The sequence below is a fragment of the Symphalangus syndactylus genome, chromosome 7, assembly GCF_028878055.3.
Source record: "Symphalangus syndactylus isolate Jambi chromosome 7, NHGRI_mSymSyn1-v2.1_pri, whole genome shotgun sequence".
Classification (NCBI taxonomy): domain Eukaryota; kingdom Metazoa; phylum Chordata; class Mammalia; order Primates; family Hylobatidae; genus Symphalangus; species Symphalangus syndactylus.
Genome location: NC_072429.2, coordinates 58,560,617 through 58,578,286, shown reverse-complemented (window position 1 = coordinate 58,578,286; position 17,670 = coordinate 58,560,617). Strand labels below are relative to the sequence as shown.

At 36.5% G+C, this 17,670-nt stretch overlaps 1 long non-coding RNA gene across 3 annotated transcripts in view; it reads left to right on the top strand.

Annotated features, from left to right (window-relative positions):
• Positions 1-17,670, top strand: part of LOC134737214 (uncharacterized) — a 201,399-nt gene that overhangs the window by 90,434 nt on the left and 93,295 nt on the right. For all 3 annotated transcript variants that reach the window (XR_010121884.1, XR_010121882.1, XR_010121883.1), the window contains one exon: positions 61-114. This is a non-coding gene — a long non-coding RNA (uncharacterized lncRNA). The remainder of the gene's footprint in view (positions 1-60; positions 115-17,670) is intronic.

Genomic DNA, 17,670 nt, shown 5'->3' with positions numbered 1-17,670 from the left:
TGTCTCCCACGTGTCTTGCTGCCATGAGTGCTAAATATATATTTCTGTTTCACTTCCCAGTTCAACTTCTCAGATGTCCTCTAGTGGTTGGTGCTCCTGCTCATATCACACCAGGTTAGTTACCATTTCTGTGCTTACCTTTGTGTAATTAGTCACATGTAATTTCTACATTAGGAAACCCAGTTCAGTTGTGGGAATAAAACTTGTACCCATTCCTTTCCAGCACATGTGAATTCAGCAGTGTGACCCTGCACTTCTAGGGTTGTGCATAAGGGCTACCTATTGTGAGTTTCACAGACTTATCGGTATTCCTGCGGAGAGTCGGGAGGCTGGCCCCCGTGACGTTGCAGTTCTAGCATCGCATAGGCAGGCTGGAGACCTTTCTTGTGTTTGTCTGAGCACTGATGATCTGTCTGGTTGAATCCTCTGTCACTGAAACCTAATCAAGAGCAACAATTCTGAAATGTTAGAAATTGGATTACTGTTGATAATTGTCTTTCTATAACCATGGAAGGTCCATGTTAATAATTCTCTGCCATACTATTCAAAGATGATATCTGTTTAAGCATACATTATAAAAGTCAGATTTGTTCAACAGAGAATTTATTAATTTGTTACTTTCTCTGAGCAAATGTGACTGCACATTGGCTTAAATATTTACAAAGGTAGGTGAATGAGCAGCAGAAGAAGGCAAAATTAAAGCCAAATAGGACACATGTTTTTAAAGAAAGGGTTTCATGGACTTTGTTGTTGTATGAGTAATAATGCAGTACAGAAAATGTGATATGTTCACACTGTGCTTCTCATATTCACTGATTGAAAAGGGACAGTTCCATTTTCTGCAGTGCAAAACCGAGTCATTCTTATTAAAAGGTCACAGGAAACTGAGGAGAAATGTCAGGCACACAGACTGACCTATTCAGAATATAATCAAGCTTGCTTTAAAAAGACAACATCTACATTATGAAGGGGAGAGATCTGATTGTATTCTGTGTGCCTTCGTAATGCAGTTAGTGCCGATAAGACCTGAGACAATCTTGCCCTTCAGAAAATGAGTGTTTGTGGTGGGTGTGGGTGGGTCAGAGGGAACCTCATGCTGTAATGTAGCTGAGATCATTTCTTCAGCCACTGTTTCCTTTCAAATTATTGAACCTACCATTTCGTTACAAGATGAATTTCTTTTTTTTTTTTTTTTTTTTTTTTTTTTTTTTTTTTTTTTTTTTTTTTTTTATTATACTTTAGGGTTTTAGGTTACATGTGCACAATGTGCAGGTTTGTTACATATGTATCCATGTGCCATGTTGATTTCCTGCACCCATTAATTCGTCATTTAGCATTAGGTGTATCTCCTAATGCTGTCCCTCCCCACTCCCCCCACCCCACAACAGTCCCCGGAGCGTGATGTTCCCCTTCCTGTGTCCATGAGTTCTCATTGTTCAATTCCCACCTATGAGTGAGAACATGCGGTGTTTGGTTTTTTGTCCTTGCGATAGTTTACTGAGAATGATGTTTTCCAGTTTCATCCATGTCCCTACAAAGGACACGAACTCATCATTTTTTATGGCTGCATAGTATTCCATGGTGTATATGTGCCACATTTTCTTAATCCAGTCTATCGTTGTTGGACATTTGGGTTGGTTCCAACTCTTTGCTATTGTGAATAGTGCCGCAATAAACATACGTGTGCATGTGTCTTTATAGCAGCATGATTTATAGTCCTTTGGGTATATATCCAGAATCTACAATGAACTCAAACAAATTTACAAGAAAAAAACAAACAACCCCATCAAAAAGTGGGCAGAGGACATGAACAGACACTTCTCAAAAGAAGACATTTATGCAGCCAAAAAACACATGAAGAAATGCTCCTCATCACTGGCCATCAGAGAAATGCAAATCAAAACCACAGTGAGATACCATCTCACACCAGTTAGAATGGCCATCATTAAAAAATCAGGAAACAACAGGTGCTGGAGAGGATGTGGAGAAATAGGAACACTTTTACACTGTTGGTGGGACTGTAAACTAGTTCAACCATTGTGGAAGTCAGTGTGGTGATTCCTCAGGGATCTAGAACTAGAAATACCATTTGACCCAGCCATCCCATTACTGGATGAATTTCTTTTTTTACTTCCAAGATAACTTTGCTTCACTTTCATTTTCCCTTAGATTAATTAATTTCATAAAGGGTTGATGAAAGTGGTCCCACGGATCCAGTGGCAGATTGACAACCACACACTCCAGTCCTCTGTTTGCCCAGAGACTAAATGCGGTGCAGAGGTACCATTTCTGCAGCGCATCCTGCCATATTCTCCCATTCCGTTTGAAGAGACCAGCTGTAAAGGCAAGATGGTAATTCCATTTTCATGCCAGTTCATCCTTGGCCTCTATCCAGATTTCTAGTATTTAGGGCTTGATTTTGCTGGCTGCCTCATTCCTTGTGTGCACAGAGCTCCCATTTACTTCATTATGATAAACAAAATGATGATAAACTTCAATGGTAAACAGAAGGGTTCTTTACTTCAATGGGAATTCTGCATGTATGAAGAGATATGGTCCAGTAAAATCAGCTCATCTCATATCAAATAAATAAGCAGAACAGTGTCTGCGATGCCAAGTTGGTGTCATGTGACATATGTCTAAGAGAATGTGAACACTAGAGACTCCACTCCTGTGGTTACCAAATTACCATCTGATGGTTCATACTTGATTTCTTCAGTCTCCTGGTTGGAAATCTTCAGCTGGTTATACTTTCTTCTGAGTGATATGGCTCTTTCAGCTGATGTATAGTAGCAGATATTATTATCATTTTTTTCCTTGTGAAGATGGATCACAAATAGGGCCACCTGAAGCAAGTAGTTTATGGAATTTTAAATATTTGTTATTTCTTCATTGGTTCAAATGTGTGTGGCCAACAATCTGGTGTATATTTCCTCCTAAGGTGGCAATGTAGCAAACTGACATCATGTGGATGGTGCTGCCTGGTTAAGTATTCAGGGTTCTAACCAAGAGGCTTGTTTAGGTATGCATAATTAGTTGAGTCAAAAACTTTAGCATGTATTTTTATTTTATTTATTTATTTTTAAATTTTATTATTATTATACTTTAAGTTTTAGGGTACATGTGCACAACGTGCAGGTTTGTTACATATAGCATGTATTTTTAATTGTTGTTAACTCTCTATAAAGTAGTATTTTATTCAAATAACAAAATGACCTTTGCCAAAATTATTCATTTATGGTATTTAAAATGAGAAAATCCAAACTGGAGTGTAATATAAAGAAAAAAAGAACCCAGGTACAGCTAGATATCCATTTTACTAATGACAAACTTTTTTTTTTTTTTTTTTTTATATACAGAGTCTTGCTCTGTTGCCCAGGCTGGAGTGCAGTGGCACGATCTTGGCTCATTGCAACCTCCACCTCCTGGGTTCAAGCGATTCTCTTGCCTCAGCCTCCCAACTAGCTGGGACTACAGGAGCATACCACCACACCCAGCTAATTTTTTGTAGTTTTAGTAGAGACAGGGTTTCACCATGTTGGCCAGGCTGGTCTCAAACTCCTGACCTCAGATGATCCATCCGCCTCGGCATCCCAGGAAGTGCTGGGATCACAGGCATGAGCCACTGTGCCTGGCCACTAATGGTGGAATCTTGTTAGTTAAATTGGATTTGTTTAGATTTATTTTCCCACAAAGATTGAATAAACTTGGCTTACTGTATATTTTTCTCAGCTTAGATAAATCTTCAATAGCTTCTATTAGCATCTACGGGTAATAAACTATTCCATCGATTTTTTTTTTTTCTGTTAAGAAGTTTTCCTTTTAAAATTTACTTCCTTTTTTCCCTCTAATAAGAGAAACCTGACAACTTTCTATGTACAACCATTAAGGGAAAACTCCTTTTTGCCTTTAGGTTTCTTTACTTTCTGCTTTCTCTCTTTTCTTAAACTTTTTAATACTTTTTTCCCTTATGTTTCTTAGTAGCTAGCTTCTTTGTCTCCTTTTAAAAATACTTTAAAAAATTTCCCCTAAGTATTGTTGCTATCTTCCCCTTTCTGGTGGACTGATTAATCTAAATGTCACTGGATTATTTATTAGCAGACTAAAATTTTATGGACGGTTTGCAGCTTGGCCTCTGGCACAGATTACATTTTTAGAAAAAAAACCCTATTTTTATTTTCTTAGTATTTAATTTCTGAACACACATCTGAATAGGTTTTAACAAAGCATTTTTTCCAAGAAATACAAAGGGATTTCTCTGCAAAACTATTGTGTGGCCTAGATTCAAAGGCTCCATTAAAAGTAGCAAGACTATAAATAAATGAGTCATAAACAGATATTTCCATTTTTTATTATATACTTAGTTAGCTACAACTAGGTGGGAGAAGTAAAATACTGCTAAGTAAACCTTAAGAGAAATAACTTGGAAATTGGAGTTTTCAGAAAGTTGGTATAATTTTCAAGACAAACTTTTTTGCCCATTTATTGGACTATTTTTCAAGAAAAAATTCACTTAAGAAGGCAACAACAACAAAAAAAACATTGAGAGACATATGGTCCTTTCCCTATAGCTAAAAATGAAACAAACTGAAAGGAAAAATGGAAGAAGAGTGAAAATATTTTGTCACCTCAGATGATTAACATCATAATTTTTGGTATAATTCTTTATGCCATTTCAAAGCACTATCACAATTGTTTTATCATGTTCCACATTGCCACTATAAAGTCAAACATGAAAAAAAGCCATAAATACAACAATTTTCTGTGTCTGTGTGTGAGTGTTGTTTTGGCAAAATAAGTTCATCAAATGACCACCTGAAAAGGTAAGACACAAACAGGATGATGACTCACTGCAAAAACAACAACGAGCTCATGCACATTAATGTCTTAAAGTCTCCAATTTCCAAAAATTGTTTGGACAATTCATGATATTGTTTGGACATTCATTATATTGTTTATAATAGTGAAACAAAAAATGGAAAACTAGATGTTCAACATCAGAGAAGTGATCGACGAAATTAGGGTATATCCTCTGGATGTAATAGCACATAGCCATTAGCCCAGGACTTGTGGAGAGTTTGTCATCACAGGGCAGATGCTTGATCTGATCAGAGAAAAGGAGGATGCAAAATATCTGCAGGGAGATGCACAGTGAAGTGTTACTGTAAGCAAACCATGTGGAAATGAGAAAGAAGCATTAGAATCTGAATGGGATTTGGGGGAAAGGTTCTCCATAAGCCAGTGTTTCAACCAACCTTTAAGTGAATTGTGAAATTCTGCTAAATATACTGGTGGTGGTAAGGAACCAGGGTGGAAATAGAAGCAGAGTTCAGAGCCATGTGAAATTAATCGATCATCTTTTTTGTCATTTTAAATAAATCATATGTCCCTGGATGCCTTGATTTTTCCTCATTTTGAGCTTCATTGTTTTTAATCTTTTTATTATACTTTAAGTTCTAGGGTACCTGTGCACAACCCACAGGTTTGTTACATATGTATACACGTGCCATGTTGGTGTGCTGCACCCATTAACTTGTCATTTACATTAAGTATATCTCCTAATGCTATCCCTCCCCCCTCCCCCCACCCCACGACAGGCCCCGGTGTGTGATGATCCCCATGCTGTGTCCAAGTGTTCTCATTGTTCAATTCCCACCTATGAGTGAGAACATGCAGTGTTTGGTTTTCTGTCCTTGCAATAGTTTGAGCTTCATTTTTAAAAACTCATTTTTAAGAGAAATAGTATAATTTGATAGAAAAGTAGCACCTGAAGCAAAGGTACTATAAAATACATATTGCCGTTTATTTTGTTTTCCATATTTGTATTTCTATTACTTAATGAGAAAAAAAAGGTCTGCGAACTCTGGCTCTAAGTGCCAACTCTGTGAGTTTTTCCAAGTCCCGTCCCCTAAGGAAGCCTCAGTTTCCAAATATATAACTAATCATCATTATTATTTAGTAATAATGCAAACACTAAATAGGGTTCATTGTATGCCAGGCACTGTTTCAAGTGCTTTTTTTTTTTGACAGTTTAAACTAGATTAATCCTCATATAACTCTGTAGCAGTACTAGTATTATCTCTCTAGGCATGATGGGGAAACTGAGGCAGAGGACAGTTAAGTAATTTACTGGTATTGGGAGACATGGGATTATAATTCAGGCAATATGGCTCCAGAATCTCTTCTTTCTAACTCTTCATTCTTCTGCTACTCGCTAATTATAATAATGATATAATGATAATAATATTATAGAAATATGAAAATAATGATAGCACGATGATATAATAATGTTGCCTGAGAACACTAATTGGTGTGACCACGTGCTATGCTCTGTAAATTTTCTCACATAATCCTAATCCTAATTCTTTTTCCGGGAACGGTGAGCAGTGACTCTTGTGCATACCTGCTGTTTTCTGTATCAGGGAGCTGAGAAACCCATGGTCACACAGAGACTGGATTCAAAGCAGCGTGAGTTTCTCTGCAAGTAGGGATGCACCCCACTTAACAAGTGCACCCCAGTAGGAAGAGGGAATTTTCCAGGTGCTCTCTAGACTCATTGCCAGCTCTCCTTGCTACGATTTTCTGCTAGGAAGGTCTTGCAAAGACAAACTGAGAGCACCTCTGGCTCTGGCTGAGCAGAGAGCTTGTTTGTTGACTGCAGTTAAGGGTGGATCTTCATAACAAGATGGAGGAAATCTGCTGCAGTAACGACAAATTAAACATTACAAAGCACAGTTTCAATATTATTTCATTCTAATTAATGTGGGGGAAATCAATCTTATAGAAGTTACGGTGTGTTTCCAGTGCCTAAGCAAAGTGCGTGGCCGAGTAGGCACTCAAGGAATGTTTGAAGAGTGAATAAATATTAAGATAGAAAAGTACTTCCTTCAACTCACTGGCTCTTTCCATGTACTCCTCTCAGTTGGTAGACATTTGTTAAGTTATTAGTTCTGTGACTTACTTCTAGTAGGATTGTATGTCCTGTTGAAATCCAGCCACATCAAGGGACTAATATATTCTAAGGAGATGGAATCCAAGGAGGAAAGAGCTGTTTCTCAGCATTTAGCTTCTGCACTAAGGCCATGGGATCTACCCCTTTCCTTCTTGCCGTGAATACTCATTAGCAAAGCTAGAGCCTTCAAAGGCTCAGTATTTGAGAAATATACCTTAAGATAATCTATCTCTGAGAACAGAAGTTTGAAATAGTGTTTCACAAGCCCCTTGAAAGAAAGACTCTTTCTTCAGTGATATTGTGAGGCTGATCTCATCAGCTCTGAAAGCAGGCATTTCTCTGCCTTCTGTAGAGAGTATAGGAGTGAAATAATACTGAAAAAGAAAATTCATCCCCAAAGTATTCTATATGTACCATAAGGGTGAGGTAGTGATGTTAACTCTCCGGAGATGAAGCTATTTTTGTGCAACTCATTATGTATACTTATGCCTGCAAAAAAAAAAAAAAAAAAAAGAGAGAGAGAGAGAGAAATGTCTGTATTTCTTACACAGTGTTCCTTTTAATATTTTGTAGTATTTAGTTACAATGAAAATAAATATTCAACATTAATGGAAGTCAGTAGAAATTCTGTTTATAGGAGTCTATTAATATACCACTTGGGAGGTTAGGGAATAGAGATGTGTTGAGTGGAAACGTAGTAATTAAGTGGCTTCAATGTGATCATGTAGTTAAATTAGGATTAAGAAGCATAGCAACAACAACAAAAAAATCCATGCTTTTTTTGTGTACCTGAAAATAACTGGATACAAAGAGCATAATGTATCTGTTATTAATGAATGTATTTATGCTCTATTATTTGAACCTCTAATGGCATTTCACTGTAGCAACAGTCCCTGGAATCTATCCTCCGAGAATATCTCAGAGATAAATGCTTAAAAAATGAAACTATTTTGACTTCAGTAATCTAATGTGTCTGGCCTAAAATCTCTGTTTTTCACTTGAACATTTGAATTCCTATTTTTCACACATTTTCCAGCTCCATTTTACTGTTCTTGAATTATGGCCACTAGAACTATGTGAAATTTCACAGGCGCAAATGCACCAGGATTTGTTTTATTTCAATACCCTCTAAGATGACACTCACCATTTGTTTGCCTTTTGAGTTGCAAAGGTACCAAAAAATACTGGCATCCCTCCCAGGAAGGTATCATTTTATTGTCAGTATAACCTCTCTGTAGAGGAATTGAAATGCTTAGTGTTGGCTGATGGTACCATGTCCCAGAATGAGAGTAGCTCCATACTGGTGGGAAATTGCAAAGACCTTTGATCAAGTACAATGGCTCATTGAATTGCCTGGGGAGCTTTAAAATCCGCTACCCAGCAAAAGGCATGTAGGAATTATAGAATACTTATCAAAACCCAGCTTTCTGTACATCAACGAGGCTTGTATTTTGTGATGGGACCTGGGAGGGATTAGAGTTGAAGTATGCCAGTGGACGGACCCTCCAGAGAATCTCATGAATAGTAACAGTGTTAGCAACCTTTTACTTGAGTATTTCCAATGTCCTAGTCACATTATATCTATCTATCTACCTACCTACCTGTTTATCTATATGTATATGTATGTGCGCTTTGTGTGTTTCTATATATGGTCTGATTTCCCACCTGTAAAGGGTGGCATGATAACATATCAGGCAAATCAGACAAGCCTGCCTGACATATTATCATACTACCCTGTACAGGTGGGAAAACGTGGTTTGGAAAGTTTCAATAATTTGCACTATTAAGCTGCCAGATGAAGGTTTGAAGATTTGAATTCAGGTCTTCTAAGTGAGCCACACATGTTAGACACTGCAGCACCAAACCTGAGTCATAGGTATTAAAACCATCAATTACTAATCAGTAGACAGCAGGAAATCACTATAGTTCTTCATACACATGATTACACACACATATATATATATAAACCTATCTACAGGCCAATCACAATCACAAGTTGTTATTTGGGAGATGAAAGCCAATTGCTCTCAGTGGAGATGGAACAGAAGCCTCTAAAGTGATTGGCCTTCACTTCACTGGTGTGTGCCTAAGGGCTGAGTGCACAGAGGTCCTTGAACCAAATTCTAGAAACTAGAATCTGTGTCAGGGGATCATAGAAGTTTTTTGTGGTGATCTGAGAGTCCCGAATGAAAGTTTTAAATATGCCGTGCTTCTATCTCAGTGAATATCTAAACATCGAATTATTCTGAGTCATCTATAATATGGGTATTATAGAGCACAGCCGTGATTTCAACACACGTGTTTATGATTAAATTGGTGTCAAGCACTCAACCTAAAGTAACCATATTACGTTTTTTGAAAAACATTGCTTTAGAACAGATTTAGATCTTCATAAAATTGAAAAGAGAGTACAGAGCTGCCATATACCCTTCACCCAGTTTCCCCAGTGAATAATAACAGCTTGCAGTAGTATGGTACATTTGTTAACAACTAATGGACAATATTGATACATTATTACGTTTATACTTTATTCAAATTTCCTTAGTTTTTACCTAAGGTTCTTTTTCTCTTCCAATATCCCCTCCAGGTTACCACAATCACATTAGTTATTGTGTCTCCTTAGGTCCTTCTTGGCTATGACAAGTGATCAAACTTTTCTTAATTTTTGATCAGCTGACAGTTTTGAGGAGTTTTTGGTCAAGTATTCTGTAGAATGTGCTTTAACTGGTATTTGTCTGGTGCTATTACTATAATTAGTCTGGGTTTATGTGCTTTCAAAAGGAAGATCAGAGAAATAAAATGCCATTTTTAAGTCTTTTTTTATTGTATGTATTGAAGGTATTCAATATGAGGTTCTGATATATATATACACACACACATACACTCACACACACATACACATATGCATACACAGAGTGATATGATTACTGTGGTCAGGCAAATTAATACATCCATCACCTTTATAGTTTTTCTTTGTGTGTGTGTGCGTGTGTGTGTGTGTATGGTGTGGTAAGAGCACCTAAAATCTACTCTTCACACATTTTTAGTATCCAATACAGTATTATTACCCATAGTCCTCATGCAGCACATGAGATCACTAAACTTACTCATCTTACATAATAGCAAGTTGACCTACTTCTCCCCGTTTTTTTCCTCCTCCCCATCCCTGGTATCTACCATTCTACTCTCTATTTTTTGAATTCAGCTTTTTTCTTGGAGTCCGTATATAGGTGAGTCATGCAGTATTCTCCTTTCTGTGTGTGGCTTATTTCAATTTATCACATCGTATCAAGGGTACATATTGTCAACATGACCGATCACTGTTGCTGTTGACTTTGATCTCCTGGCTCATACAGTGTTTGTCAGGTTTCTCTTCTATAAAGTTATTCTATTTTTTTCCCTTTCTAGGCTGTACTTTTTGGAAGGAAGTTGATGTATTGAGCCCACATTTAAGGAGTGGGGAGTTATGCTCCATCTCCTTGAGGCCAGAGTATTCACATAAATTATTTGGAAGTCTGTCTCTTCTCCCCTATTTACTTACTTATTTAATTACTGTGATTATATTAATATGCATGTTCAAATATTTATTTCATAGCTTATATTATAATTCTATATTGTTCTACTTTGTTGCTTAAATTGTTCCAGATTTGGCCATTGGGAACTCTTTCAGTTGATTCCCAGGATGCTTTGACATACTTTTATGTTCTTTTATTCGAGAATGGTATTAGAAAGCAAGATCTGGACTCTAGGTGTGCTCCTTCCTTCTGGGGTATCATTGATTCTAAGCCCTCTTAGCTTACAGGGCAAGGAAATAATGTGTGTACATATTAACCTGTGTATATACAGGTATCTATAAATATATCCATGTGTACCCATCGGTATCTATATTAACCTAAGCATGAGTTCATGCTGATGTCCTCAACTTTAATCCATTGCCACTTGGATAATTGTAGCCTCCCACCTTGCTTATCTGTTAACTCCCACTTCAACAGTGAGAACCTGGCTCCCACCAGCTGCCATCCATTTACTTAATTATTCAATTAAACATACTTAATTTCTAATCCAGCATGTCTCCAAGTTGTTCTCTGCAGTTGTATTCTCTGTAAGTTCTCCCTTTAGCAAAAAATGCTTACTGGTAAGTTGTTTGGTATTGATACATTTGAATGTATTTGCATGAAGATATTTTTGCATTGTGAATATTTTTTGGCGTATGTAAAAATTCTGAAACTAAAGCCGTTTATGTGTTCAGTGATTAGGTCAAGATCTCTAAATGCAAATTTCCACTACCGTCAGCAGAACAAGCTGGCTTAAAAATGGTGTTGCCATCTATCCAGATGAAGTCATTTTCAGTGACAAACACTGGTGGCTTTGGTGTTCTCTTAGCTACTTTTTCAAGATTCTTACTCTCTTCCTCACGATCCCCTCAACCAGTTACCTATGTGCAACTCATTTCTACAGGCTGTCCTTCTGCCATCTGTCAGCTAATTTCCATATGCTGTAGTTGAAACCATTAGGAACTGCCCTTTCCAATATATTTAAGATTTAATATGAGACATTAAAGACCCTAAAGCATTCTGTGCTTATAGAAACACGGAATATAAATGATTTAATTTCTAATGGTGAAATTCCAGGTACAGATATTTCCAAAGTGAACACCCCCTGTCTAGTGCTCCTCAAGTGATGCCTACATACATACCTACTTATGTATCTGTCCAAATGAGGACAACTTTCTGTGTGTAAATGCCTTTTATTTTCTTGCTTTTAAATAGAAACTTGAGAGCCATTTTTGGAACTGGAATCTCACTTTAAACAGATGTGTGATTTGAGTATTTTTATTCATGTTAGAATTTAGTCTGAAAAAACAACCACTTGACATTGTTCAGTAAGCATTTCAACAACCAAAGGGATATGTTGTCAGAATCTTAATTAGAGTGATGTGATGGGGCACGCTCACAACACAACATGAGTAATTGCATAAAACAATCACCCACACCCACAAGTACCAACTGTCTGAGATATAGCATGTGAGGAATATGATGTCAATCTTTCCAGATTAATTGAGATCTTTTTTATAAAACCGATTAGTTAAAAATAATTGATGTAATTGATGTAATAAGACAGCCTATAGTCTTTTTGCTCTTTAGACCCTATCCATTGTGAAATGACATGACAGATAAGAGAATTCTTTTTGTTGTGCATATTACAGAATACTCACTATTCCAGGAAAAAGAAAAAAAGGGTAATGAAGGACAAGAAAATTAACTTAATTAAAGTGGAGAAATTATAGTGGAACATTTAAGAAAATTGATACAGAAAAGCCGTGTTTTTGAAAATGTAAAATATCCCTATACCTAAAAATATTGACGTAAGTGACTTGAAAGAATTGGACTGGCCCCAAGTAAACTGCTACCAAAGTCAGTGGCAAATAAGAAGGCTAAAGGCAAATTAAAAAAATTAAAGTTCCTACTCACAAAACAGAGAAATAATCTTGGGAAAGTATTTTGTATTAGTATACATGTAATTGCTGATACTTGTTTTAAAACTATGCCAATTGGTAACATATCTCTGGGTCTTAAGTGAGGAACACCATCCTGGAACCCGTGGCTTTCTTAGTCAAAGAGAGAAGTTTCTGAAGTTTCACATTAGCCAACTTTCCATTCTTCCCAGGTGAAAGCTCATTATACAACTTTAGTTCTAATATGTTTACATTCTACTTTTACTGTGAAGTTTCCTTTCAGTGTTTAACTATGGTTAGTATTTATTCTGAGGTACTCTAGACAGCTCAGCCTTACACTGAGATGAAGGAGTGGGGATGAAGTGGATCACGGACAGTTGCTTTAAAAGTAAAAGTGAATGGCAAACGTTATCAGAGAAGAGCAGCGCTCTTCCTGAAGGAAGGGTGCAGAAGTGCTGGGTAAAGCGCTTTTTCATTTTTTTGAGCAACTGCTTCTTGTTCTGACTCATGGTAACCTAATTATGAAAGCCTCAGGCCCTCAATCTTTTGCATTTAAAAAAATCATCAGCTTTCAGATCTCCCCTGTTCTTTAGCTGCCTAGCTCTGGATATCTTGTTCCTGTAGAATAATAACACCCAGTATGCAGGGCTCATAGCAGAATTTTTGACTTGATGGAACTTAATCATACATTTGCCTTGAATGAGGTGAATGAGCAATGCAGAGATCCAACACTCAAAGCAAAACAGACAGCCGTGCTTCATACAGTCATGATGATGACACACTACTCACCACACAAACGCTGTATTCTGGGCTCTCTGCTTTCCACCTTCCAAGCAACATCACATCTAACCTTCTGCTTAACCCTGTGAGATTTACTCACATACTCACTCACTCACTCATTCATTCATCTGATACTTCAGTGTCTCTCACCAGAGGCTTGTGAAGCAAAGTTGGCTAATAGGTAGCCCCTGCTTCCGACCACTCACAATGTCATGGTAGGTTAGCATGTTGGTGGAAGGTTGTATAAGTCAAGAAGGGAACAAAAGAGGGGACATGTCTGGGAAATTCTGGGGCTTGAATGGAGAATAGGAGCTTGCCAGATAACAAGGAGAGAAAGCACACTCCAGGCAAAAATAACAATATGCAAAAGCCTTCGAACAGGAAAGAACAGGCATGTTGGGGAAAAGAATGGCTCTCACATAAGGAGCATGATGGGAAAGGGAAGTCTGTGAGGTGGTCAGGAATGGGTCCTGGAGAATTTCTGTGAGAGCTAAGAAGTTTGGGACTTTATCCTCTAGATAAAAGAGAGTCAATTCACAATTGACTATTAGAAAAACTTTACACATGACAAGTGTTTATTGGGGTGAAAAATAGAAAAGCAAAAATAAGACAATATATATGGACAGTAACCCCACCACATGAATTAACCACCTAGCATAAATATGCAAATATAAAGATCTGTATATATAAATATAAAATACCTATATATGTATTTATATGAATATACATAGTCCCACATTTTTTCCATGTATGTATGTGTGTATGTATGTTTGTGTTAACATAATTTTTCTACGGATTTAAATTATAGTGTACATGCTTTGGAATCTTCCTAATCACATATCGTGAACATATTTTTAGGTCAATAAATATTCTATTGCAAATTTAATTTTAGTTGCTGTGTGCGAGGGAGAGGGAGGACAGTGGGATCGCTGTCAGACCTAGCCAGTGCGAATGGCAAGACTGGGCAATGCTGAAGGAAGTAGAGAGCTGTTCCCTTTTGAAGTGCCTCCTTTAAGAGGTCTGGGCTTGGTTGTGTGTCTGATTTCTCTCTTGGGAAGAGAAGTATTCCCTTGCAATGACTCTTAACTTTCCTCCTCACCTCCATTTTTATCAGATTAATTTTAGTTGCAAGGCTGTGCCCATGTCTGGCTTGCTTTGAACAGTGCTGGCTTCCAAGACATATTCCATGTCCTGTCCTGGTCATGATAACCCTGGTATGATGATGGCCCAGCAGCCCTTTATTTTACAAATCCTGTGGTTCCATTTTGAGTAAAAGTGGCATTTAAATGTTGGTGAAAAAAATAACCAAAATGGTAGCAATTTTTAACTTGACTGTAAACCTAAATGTCTGAGAATTAAGAATTAAAAGTATAAACCTTGAATCAGGCTAATTGTATATCATTGAAAGGGATTAGTTTGATAGACTATGTTTGGTGTATGATGTCAGAGAGAGACAAATTTGCCCTAAATCTACCTATAGGCAGTTGTAGGGCTCTTGTTGGCTTCTTTAAAATAGAAAATGAAACTTTTAACACATGTCTCAAAAGATATATATATATATACATAGTTACTGAAGACAATTTAGAAAATTCAGAGGAGGAAAAAAAAAGAGAAAAGAAATATTCCAGAATTATTAGATTTTAGTTCCAATTGAAAAGTAATTTTGTATTAATATAGTTTGATGAAACTTGACAATATTAGTGTCCTAAAAGGAGGATCAGCCTGAAACTGAGTTTCTTCTGTGAAGGAGATCCTACGTAGTAAGTTAAATGGTCATAAAATAACAGGCCTCCTACATTGATTCTACTGGCTCTGGAAATTTTGTTTAGGAACCCATGGTTGGCTGTTATTTCAAAAGCATACTCATTTCTGTATCTGGGCATATCAATCCAATTAAAATATAAATAATTTATTAACTGTTGCCTGCTATAAGAGTGTGGAGATTTCTGTGGGAGGAGACTCAGCATAATTTTTACTGCTTTATTTTGACAACTTAATATATTCAGAAATATATGCAACCTATAGTTTGATTGTGTTTTTTCATCATGGAAAATGCTGGTGCTTAAGTAGAGACAAAATGATTTTGGTAAGATATAGTATTAAAATTCTAGGATTCTGACTTTCTGTAATTCTGTCCCAATCTAAGTAAGAATAATGTTCAAAACAGGTGCTAATTGTAAAGAGACATAAAATCAAGTTTATAGTTGGTAGACTATGATTAGTTAAAATTATTGAGAAAATGACTGTTTCAATGGATATGTATACTCTACCTCTTAGGAAACTGAGAAATTAACTTATTTCAAATACACTACTCTTATTTCTAAACATGAATAGGGATTTTAGAGAATAAAAAGCACGAGACTTTTCAAAAAGGAAAAGCTGTGGTAGAAATTGAAAGGTTGTTGAGAAGCTTTAAAAAGCTTTAAGATAGCTAATTATTTAAAAATGTGTAACTTCCTAAAAATCTTGAGATACTAAATATTAACTGATACTTTTGCCCAGCATAATTTCTTTTCTTGTCAAGGGATATACCTATTAATTAAGGAAAAACAATTTTGACTAATGAATATTTTCACTAATGAATATTTTAAAAGTATACTTTTTATCTTATCAAAACAGAGGTAAGAAAAGGGCACAAAATATTATAGAATCTTCGGCCATGGGGTATGGGAAGCAGGCAGGGAAAAGAGAAGGAAATACCATCAAAAGAAACTTGATTCTAGCATTGTCTGTCCTAAAGGGAGCTTCCACCTCAAATTGAAAACATTTGGGTTTTAATAAGAGGATGATTTTTTATGTAACTGTGGTTTCATTTTTGCTTGGATAGTTGGAGGGTAAAAAGATACTGCATGCACTCCATATGTAACTCATTACGCTGCAACAAAGATTCCAAGCACAATTATTTTGTGAGTCAAGATTTCAACTAAGGGTAAGTTATGATCTGGAAGTGTGCAGTCACAAAGCTCACCTGTGTTGCCAGGTTCAGTACGGGGTGTAATAATAAATCTCAAGGAAGACCAATTATCTTTAGACATAAAGTTTCTACTTGTTTATATATGTTTGGCGTAGGAATTCTATGATTCACCAATCAACTGTTCCTGGCAGTGCTTTCTGTGGTCTCCATATAAACTTGCAGGAAATGATATGGTCATAAGTTACATGTTCAAATTTAGAGCTTTAACTTCACAGTATTTGTCACATATAATAACCTCTGACAAATCCTAATCTATGGGTTACTTAAACATGAAAAATTCTAGCACTCAAACCACAGATAGCATAGTAATTAGGCAGTTGCAATTAACCTTGAGTTAGATTATGAATTAATATCCCACAGAGTATTGTTATTATTATCTATGATTGTGGCTTAGGAATTTTGGCAGGCAAAATTCTTTAGTTTTGGATACCATAGTAGGCAGATTTATAAGATAAGTAATAAATATATGCACACAAAAATTTAAAAATATAGACAATCTCATAAATACCAGGTAATTTTTTTGTTAAATGAAATAACATGCTATTGAGTCACTTCTTTCTCCAAATTCTGAACAGAATCAAGATGATACTTTGTAGGTTTGTGATTGGCATACAATGACTCATCCAGGGCTACAGTAATTCTCCCTAAAGCCTGGGTTTTGTCTTTTCCTGTTGAGTATTCCTTACTTCCTATAGGTGTTTCTTACAGGAATTCATTGTTCTCCTGTCTGATTTTGGCCTTTAAATTATTGGTTCATCACTTAAACACTGTTGGTCAAGTGTAAACTAGTTCAACCATTGTGCAAAACACTATGGCGATTCCTCAAAGACCTAAAAACAGAACTGCCGTTCAACTCAGCAATCCCATTACTGGGTATATACCCAAAGGAATATAAATCACTCTACCATAAAGACACATGCATGCATATGCTCATTGAAGCACTATTCACAATAGTAAAGACATGGAATCAACCTCAGTGCCCATCAATGGTAGACTGGAAAAGAAAATGTGGCACATATACACCATGGAATATTACGCAGCCATAAAAAATGCGATAATGTCCTTTGCAGAAATACAAATGGAGCTCAAGGACATTATCCTTAGCAAACTAACACAGGAATAGAAAACCAAATACCAGATGTTGTTACTTATAAATGGGAGCTAAATGATGAGAACTAATGGACACATAGAGGGGAAAACAGACATTGGAGCCTACTTGAGGGAGAAGGATAGAAGGAGGGAGAGGATAAGAAAAAATAACAGTGGATGCTAGGCTTAGTACCTGGGCGATGAAATAATTTGTACAACAAACCCCTGTGACATGGATTTACTTATATAACAAAACTTCATATGTATCTCTGAATCTAAAAACAAGTTTAAAGAATAAAAACAAAAAAGAAATGTGAAGTAATAAGTTGATTCCCTCCAGTAAAAATACAAAACTTAAAAAATAAAATATTGGCGTATGACTCTCAATCTTCTCCAGCCCACACTGCCATAAATTGACAA